Source organism: Schistocerca cancellata, chromosome 8 (genome assembly GCF_023864275.1).
Source record: "Schistocerca cancellata isolate TAMUIC-IGC-003103 chromosome 8, iqSchCanc2.1, whole genome shotgun sequence".
Taxonomy (NCBI): domain Eukaryota; kingdom Metazoa; phylum Arthropoda; class Insecta; order Orthoptera; family Acrididae; genus Schistocerca; species Schistocerca cancellata.
The window spans coordinates 459,115,559-459,124,963 of record NC_064633.1 but is presented as its reverse complement, the minus strand read 5'-3'; the positions used below and the strand labels follow the sequence as shown (position 1 = coordinate 459,124,963).

The window sequence follows — 9,405 nt, the reverse complement described above, 5'->3', positions numbered from 1 at the left end:
AAAACTTTTTAAATCCTGGAGAATTTATGGTTATCCACTCAGTTTTTATTATCTATCTACATCAACATCTACATGATTACTTCGCGATTCACAATTAAGTGCCTAGCCGACGGTTCATCGAACCATCTTCAAACTACAGTATATCTTCACCGTTTTACTCTCGAACAGAGCGTGGGAAAAGCGAACACTTAAATCTTTCCGCACAAGCTACGATTCGTCTTATTTTATTATGATGATCATTACTCCCTATGTAGATGGACACCAATAAAATATTTTCAGTCTTGATTGTTGGTGATTGAAATTTCGTGAGAAGATACTGCCGCCAAGAAAAACGATTGCCACCCCAATTCACGTATCATATCCATGGAACTTCCTCCCCTATTTCGCGATAATATAAAACGAGCTTCCCTATTTTGAACTTTTTCAATGTCCTCCGTCAACACAGCACAACACAATACCCAAGAAGAGAGCGGGGACAAGCGTAGTGTAAGCAGTCTCTTTAGTAACACTTCCTTGAGGAACGCCATACAGGTATATTACTCGTTTTACTCGATGACTTTTCCATCAGTTATTACGAACTGCGACCCTTGTGACAGGAAATCACGAATCCAGCCACACGATTGAAACAATACCCCATAGGTACGTAATTTAATTAGAAGTCGCTTGCGAGGAACGGTGTCAATAGCGTTCTAAAAATCTGAAAATATAGAATCAATTTGACGTCACTTGTAGGCAGAACTCGTTGTTGTTGTTGTTGTTGTGGTCTTCAGTCCTGAGACTGGTTTGATGCAGCTCTCCATGCTACTCTATCCTGTGCAAGCTTTTTCATCTCCCAGTACCTACTGCAGCCTACATACTTCTGAATCTGCTTAGTGTATTCATCTCTTGGTCTCCCTCTACGAGTTTTACCCTCCATGCTGCTCTCCAATACTAAATTGGCGATCCCTTGATGCCTCAGATGTCCTACCAACCGATCCCTTCTTCTAGGCCAGTTGTGCCACAAACTCCTCTTCTCCCCAATTCTATTCAATACCTCCTCATTAGTTATGTGATCTACCCATCCAGTCTTCAGCATTCTTCTGTAGAGCCACATGTCGAAAGCTTCTATTCTCTTCTTATCTAAACTATTTATCGTCCACGTTTCACTTCCATACATGGCTACACTCCATACAAATACTTTCAGAAACGACTTCCTGACACTTAACTCTATACTCGATGTTAACAAATTTTTCTTCTTCAGAAACGCTTTCCTTGCCATTGCCAGTCTACATTTTATATCCTCTCTACTTCGACCATCATCAGTTATTTTGCTCCCCAAATAGCAAAACTCCTTTACTACTTTAAGTGTCTCATTTCCCTCAGCGTCACCCAACTTAATTCGACTACATTTCATTATCCTCGTTTTGCTTTTGTTGATGTTCATCTTATACCTTCCTTTCAAGACACTGTCCATTCCGTTCAACTGTTCTTCCAAGTCCTTTGCTGTCTCTGACAGAATTACAATGTCATCGGCGAACCTCAAAGTTTTTATTTCTTCTCCATGGGTTTTAATACCTACTCCGAACTTTTCTTTTGTTTCCTTTATTGCTTGCTCAATATACAGATTGAATAACATCGGGGATAGGCTACAACCCTGTCTCACTCCCTTCCCAACCACTGCTTCTCTTTCATACCCCTCGACTCTTATAACTGCCATCTGGTTTCTGTACAAATTATAAATACCCTTTCGCTCCCTGTATTTTACCCCTGCCATCTTCAGAATTTGAAAGAGAGTATTCCAATCAACATTGTCAAAAGCTTTCTCTAAGTCTACAAATGCTAGAAACGTAGGTTTGCCTTTTCTTAATCTTTTTTCTAAGATAAGTCGTAAGGTCATTATTGACTCACGAGTTCCAGTATTTCTACGGAATCCAAACTGATCTTCCCCGAGGTCGGCTTCTACTAGTTTTTCCATTCGTCTGTAAAGAAATCGTGTTAGTATTTTGCAGCTGTGGCTTATTAAACTGATTGTTCGGTAATTTTCACATCTGTCAACACCTGCTTTCTTTGGGATTGGAATTATTATATTCTTCTTGAAGTCTGAGGGTATTTCGCCTGTTTCATACATCTTGCTCACCAGATGGTAGAGTTTTGTCAGGACTGGCTCTCCCAAGGCCGTCAGTAGTTCCAATGGAATGTTGTCTACTCCGGGGCCTTGTTTCGACTCAGGTCTTTCAGTGCTCTGTCAAACTCTTCACGCAGTATCATAACTCCCATTTCATCTTCATGTTCATCCCCTTCCATTTTCATAACATTGTCCTCAAGTACATCTCCCTTGTATAGACCCTCTATATATTCCTTCCACCTTTCTGCTTTCCCTTCTTTGCTTAGAACTGGGTTTCCATCAAAGCTCTTGGTATTCATGCAAGTGGTTCTCCTTTCTCCAAAGGTCTCTTTAATTTTCCTGTAGGCAGTATCTATCTTGTCCCTAGTGAGATAAGCCTCTACATCCTTACATTTGTCCTGTAGCCATCCCTGCTTAGCCATTTTGCACTTCCTGTCGATCTCATTTTTGAGACGTTTGTATTCATTTTTGCCTGCTTCATTTACTGCATTTTTATATTTTCTCCTTTCATCAATTAAATTCAATATTTCTTCTGTTACCCAAGGATTTCTACTAGCCCTCGTATTTTTACCTATTTGATCCTCTGTTGCCTTCACTACTTCATCCCTCAAAGCTACCCATTCTTCTTCTACTGTATTTCTTTCCCCCATTCCTGTCAAATGTTCCCTTATGCTCTCCCTGTAACTCTGTACAACCTCTGGTTCTTTCAGTTTATCCAGGTCCCATCTCCTTAAATTCCCACCTTTTTGCAGTTTCTTCAGTTTTAATCTACAGTTCATAACCAATAGATTGTGGTCGGAGTCCACATCTGCCACTGGAAATGTCCTACAATTTAAAACCTGGTTCCTAAATCTCTGTCTTACCATTATATAATCTATCTGATACCTTTTAGTATCTCCAGGGTTCTTCCATGTATACAACCTTCTTTCATAATTCTTAAACCAAGTGTTAGCTATGATTAAGTTATGCTCTGCGCAAAATTCTACCAGGCGGCTTCCTCTTTCATTTCTTAGCCCCAATCCATATTCACCTACTAGTTTTCTTCTCTCCCTTTTCCTACTCTTGAATTCCAGTCACTCATGACTATTAAATTTTCGTCTCCCTTCACTATCTGAATAATTTCTTTTATCTCATCATATATTTAATAAATTTCTTCGTCATCTGCAGAGCTAGTTGGCATATAAACTTGTACTACTGCAGTAGGCGTGGGCTTCGTGTCTATCTTGGCCACAATAATGCGTTCACTGTGCTGTTTGTAGTAGCTTACCCGTACTCCTATTTTTTTATTCATTATTAAACCTACACCTGCCTTACCCCTATTTGATTTTGTATTTATAACCCTGTATTCACCTGACCAAAAGTCTTGTCCCTCCTGCCACCGAACTTCACTAATTCCCACTATATTTAACTTTAACCTATCCATTTCCCTTTTTAAATTTTCTAACCTACCTGCCCGATTAAGGGATCTGACATTCCGCGCTCCGATCCGTAGAACGGCAGTTTTCTTTCTTCTGATAACAACGTCCTCTTGAGTAGTCCCCGCCCGGAGATCCGAATGGGGGACTATTTTACCTCCGGAATATTTTACCCAAGAGGACGCCATCATCATTTAATCATACAGTAAAGCTGCATGCCCTCGGGAAAAATTACGGCCGTAGTTTCCCCTTGCTTTCAGCCGTTCGCAGTACCAGCACAGCAAGGCCGTTTTGGTTAATGTTACAAGGCCAGATCAGTCAATCATCCAGACTGTTGCCCCTGCAACTACTGAAAAGGCTGCTGCCCCTCTTCAGGAACCACACGTTTGTCTGGCCTCTCAACAGATACCCATCCGTTGTGGTTGCCCCTACGGTACAGCTATCTGTATCGTTGAGGCACGCAAGCCTCCCCACCAACGGCAAGGTCCATGGTTCATGGGGGGAGGCAGAACTCATTACTTCGTGAAAATAAAGAGCTAGTTGCGTTTCACAAGAATGATATCTTCTGACTCCGTGTTGGCTATTTGTCAATAAATCATTTAATTCTAGGTAAAAATGTAAATGTCGTGTGACTAGGGCCTCCCGTGGGGTAGACTGTTCGCATGGTGCAAGTCTTTCGATTTGACGCCACTTCGGCGACTTGCGCGTCGATGGGGATGAAATGATGATGATTAGGACAACACAACACCCAGTCCCTGAGCGGAGAAAATCTCCGGGACAACACAACACCCAGTCCCTGAGAAAATCTCCGACCCAGCCGGAAATCGAACCCGGGCCCTTAGGATTGACATTCTGTCGCGCTGACCACTCAGCTGCCGGGGGCGGACAATTCGAGGTGATTCATAGTGATCAAGTACAGCATACGTTCCAAAATCCTATTGTAAATACTTTGGTGCTTTCCCTAATTTAAGTTCTCCGTAAGTATTTAGTTGAATTTACAGCATTTAGATTTGTATGTTTTATTCTGTAACCGAAATTTAGCGGATTTCCTTTAGTATTCACGCGGATGGCTTCATACTTTGCATTATTTAGATCCAGTTGCCACTTTTAGCACTATAGAGATATCTTGCCTAAATTGTTTTGCAATTTGTTTTGATCATCTTATGTTTTTATAAGACGGTAAATGACAGCATCATCAGCCAACAGTATAAGACAGCTGATCAGATTGTCTCTTAAATCGTTTATGTCGATCGGACACAGCAAAGGACCTATAACATTTTCTTGGGAAACAACCGGGTATTACTTTTGTTTCACTCGATGATTTTCCGTGGGTTACTACGTACTGTGACCTTTCTGACAGTAATCCATTAGCACGACTGAGACGGTACTCCATAGGCGCACGCAATTTAACTAGAAGTAGCTTGTGAAGTAGCCTTCTGGAAAGGCGGGATCAATTTGACATCCCCTGACGATAGCACTTCGTGAGAATAAAGAGCTAGTCGTGTTTCACAAGAACGATAGTTTCTGAGTCCTAGTTGGCTGTTTGTCAATAAATCGTTTTCTTCAAGGTAACTCATGATGTTCTGACACAGTGTATGTTCCAAAATCCTACTACAAATCGACGTCAGCAATATAGACCTGCAATTCAGCACATTACTCCTATATCCTTTCTTGGCTATTGGTGTTAACTTGTGCAACTTTCCAGTCTTTAGGTACGTATATTTCTATGAGCGAGCGGTTGTATATGATTGCTAAGTGTGAAACTATTTTATCAATACTCTGAAAGAAATCTGACTGGTATACATTCTGGACCGGAGACCTTGCCCATTATTAAGTGATTCAAGCTGCTTCGTATTTAAGACCAGCAAACGTCACATGGTGCTGCATTTGGCTAAACGACAGGTACAATGGAGTCGTGGGAAATGACGTCTAGAAGCCTATGAGGATATTGTAATGAATAAAAACTGCATTTTACTATAGATTCAGGAGGGCGGTGGGGGATTGGGCGGCTGCAGCGGCATTTTCCTCTATATGTGAACGACCATTTCCAGGAATGTTTGAAATTTTGAACCAAAGTGTTATAATCTTCCTTTTTTTTCGTTCAGTCTCTCTTCTCTCAATAGGTGTTGTTGAGTGGTATTTGACGTGCCTTGAACTAGTTTTTCATCCACTTTTTTCTACTTGCTACAGAGTAGAGCAATTATCATCGCAGCAGCCTCTTTGTCGTCCAACATTCCGAAACAGTGTTATTGAGTAGTATAGGGAGATATTATTGACTGTCTAGTGGGCGCTTAACATGCTTCATGTGTCAACAGTGTGCATGGTTCACACAGATGCTGCCTACATAGCTCGCTACCGATCAACAATGGAGTTATTGCTGCTACTTCGCTGTGGTATTGAAGGATTCCAAAGTCGGCGAACGAGAGCTGAAGCAAACACGCTACTTCACCGGAAGCTTCAGATTTTTACTAACTGACGACTCGAGCGAGATTCAGGTTAAGTGCTTCAAAGTATATGACAGAACAGTAATTGACATGGGAAAACAGACTTCACGTATATCACACCATTTCCCGTCAGTAAATGAAATATCTGTATCTTATCTGGAAAAATTTGTATATCATTTCGGTACCGTAAGAATATAGTACAGGGTGGTACAGGGAAGGAGGAACATTTGATTCTTTATTTGTGTGCATACAAATAAGCAGTGAACACTGATGTATGAAACTGTTCTGTGTTAAACGTCAAAAACACTTAGTTCTGCAAAGCAGCGTAAAATGAGACCAGAATTATCAGTGGCTGACGGAGAAAGAAATCAAAAACGAACTAGCAGACGGCACTTCCTGATGCAGACGAAAAACCAAGCAGAAATTACCGTAAATAAAAACCAACAATTTGCTAACGATCTGTTTTTCGAACTAGAAAACATCAGATTGCAAATATCTTTAATTACAGACCACTGACGATGCTTTACTTCAGTGAAGCGCAACCCGTCTCGTGTTAAAACCACGCATTTTCGTCTAGTTGTAACGAAGGACCAAAAATACCCTAAGAAAAACGAACATTTGAAATAATTAGAAAAACGAAACAAACTTACAAAACTATATTTAATCTTCAAATGTTTGTTCCAGAAGAGTGGAAATTTCACTAGGCATCACATTAAAAAAAAAAAATACATCCTATAACTGTTGACTATTTCGACGTAAACATTCAGTAAACCGATTGTGAGAATTTTTCGCAGTTCGGTTCAAACTCTGGGATGTTGACGATGTTTCCTTCTATCTTAGGTTTGAGTATGGCAAGGTTTGTTCGACTAGTATGGTACACAACGCTCTTCAGGCGTCCCCGTAAAAACTAGTCACAGACAGAAAGGTCTGGAGTGTGGTGGCTAAGCGACGTCAGCATCCCTTGAAATTATGCGATCGCCGAAAAGCGCTTCACCGCGGACAGAAGACAATCGGGCTCTGTGGGAGGTGGCTCCATCCTGTTGAAACCAGTTGCGCTGAAAGCAAAGATTTGGAAGAGCATGGAGAATTGTCTGTCATGTTGACATTAGCGTTTAGACGGGAAACTGACAGTGGAACCTCCTCCATCTTCAAGGAAGTAGAGGTCTTTCGCCCCACGACGGTACATACCATTCAGCTGCGTTAGGACTGTGTAAGGCACGCCTGTGCCAACGGCCTTGCCGCAGTGGTAACACCGGTTCCCGTCAGATCACCGAAGTTACGCGCTGTCGGACTGGGCTAGCACTTGGATGGGTGACCATTCGGTCTGCCGAGCGCTGTTGGCAAGCGGGGTGCACTCAGCCCTTGTGAACCAAACTGAGGAGCTACTTGATTGAGAAGTAGCGGCCCCGGTCTCGGAAACTGACATACGGCCAGGAGAGCGGTGTGCTCACCACATGCCCCTCCATATCCGAATCCAGTGACGCCTGTGGATGAGGATGACACGACGGCCGGTCGGTACCTTTGGGCCTTCAAGGTCAGTTCGGGAGGAGTTTAGTTTAGTTTAAGGCACGCTGGTAAAACGGTTGGATTTGTTTGTGCCCAGTAATACTTTTACTTATTCACGTAACCACTTAGGTGGAAATATGATTCATCTGACATCCAAATATTTTCAAATTTATCTAGCATTTTTATTAATTTTAACGAATTGGTTTTCATCATAAGTTGTGTGTGAAGCAGGAACCTCACTGTACGGCAGGATCTGATAGTAAAGCTGAAACTCTTTGTGCAGCGGTTATCCTGACACTGTGTAGGTAATGCGCACTTGTGGCGCCCATCCACTGCTCCAGTGCAACTGAATGTTCGTCGCTACTCGACAGTTTGGCGTCCCCCCCTCCCTCCCCTCTCCATCCTTTTATTGAACATCTACAGGGCTGCCAGGATCAGCTTCAGGTGTTCCCGTTTCTCTGCGCTACTCTGTAGAGTGTAGACTTTGATAAGCGGAGCTAGTTAACAAAATACACTACTGGCCATTAAAACGCCACGAAGATGACGTGCTACAGACGCGAAATTTAACCGACAGGAAGAAGGTGCTGTGATATGCAAATGATTAGCTTTTCAGAGCATTCACACAAGGTTGGCGCCGGTGGCGACACCTACAACGTGCTCACATGAGGAAAGTTTCCAACCGATTCCTCATGCACAGACGGCAGTTTACCGGCGTTGCCTCGTGAAACGTTGTTGTGATGCCTCGTGTAAGGAGGAGAAATGCGTACCGTCACGTTTCCGACTTTGATAAAGGTTGGATTGTAGCCTATCGTGATTGCGGTTTATCGTATCGCGACATTGCTGCTCGCGTTGCTCGAGATCCAATGACTGTTAGCAGAATATGGAATCGGTGGGGTCAGGAGGGTAATACGGAACGCCGTGCTGGATCCCAAAGCCCTCGTATCACCAGCAGTCGAGATGACAGGCAACTTATCCGCATGTCTGCAAAGGATCGTGCAGCCACGTCTCGGTCCCTGAGTCAACAGATGGGGACGTTTGCAAGACAACAACCATCTGCACGAACAGTTCGACGACGTTTGCAGCAGCATGGACTATCAGCTCGGGGACCATGGCTGCGGTTACCCTTGACGCTGCATCACAGACAGGAGCGCCAGCTATGTTGTACTGAACGACGAACCTGGGTGCACGAATGGCAAAACGTCATTTTTTCGGATGAATCCAGGTTCTGTTTACAGCATCATGATGGTCGCATCCGTGTTTGGCGACATCGCGGTTAAAGCACATTGGAAGCGTGTATTCGTCATCGCCATACTGGCGTATCACCCGGCATGATGGTATGGGGTGCCATTGGTTACACGTCTCGGTCACCTCTTGTTCGCACTGACGGCACTTTGAACAGTGGACGTTACATTTCAGATGTGTTACGACCCGTGGCTCTACCCTTCAAGTTGTTCAAATGGCTCTGAGCGCTATGGGACTTAACATCTGTGGTCATCAGTCCCCTAGAACGTAGAACTACTTAAACCTAACTAACCTAAGGACATCACACACATCCATGCCCGAGGCAGGATTCGAACCTGCGACCGTAGCGGTCACGCAGTTCCAGACTGTAGCGCCTAGAACCGCACGGCCACCCCGGCCGGCTCTCTACCCTTCATTCGATCCCTGCGACATCCCACATTTCAGCAGGATAATGCACAACCGCATGTTGCAGGTCCTGTACGGGCCTTTCTGGATACAGAAAATGTTCGACTGCTGCCCTGACCAGCAGATTCTCCAGATCTCTCACCAATTGAAAACGTCTGGTCAATGGTGGCCGAGCAACTGGCTCGTCACAATACGCCAGTCACTACTCTTGATGAACTGTGGTATCCTGTTGAAGCTGCATGGGCGGCTGTACCTTACATGCCATCCAAGCTCTGTTTGACTTAATGCC

General features: G+C 43.5%; 1 pseudogene; it reads left to right on the top strand.

Annotated features, from left to right (window-relative positions):
- The first annotated feature begins 7,188 nt into the window (after window positions 1-7,188).
- On the top strand, window positions 7,189-7,306 carry LOC126095792 (5S ribosomal RNA; annotated as a pseudogene).
- The last annotated feature ends 2,099 nt before the right edge of the window (window positions 7,307-9,405 follow it).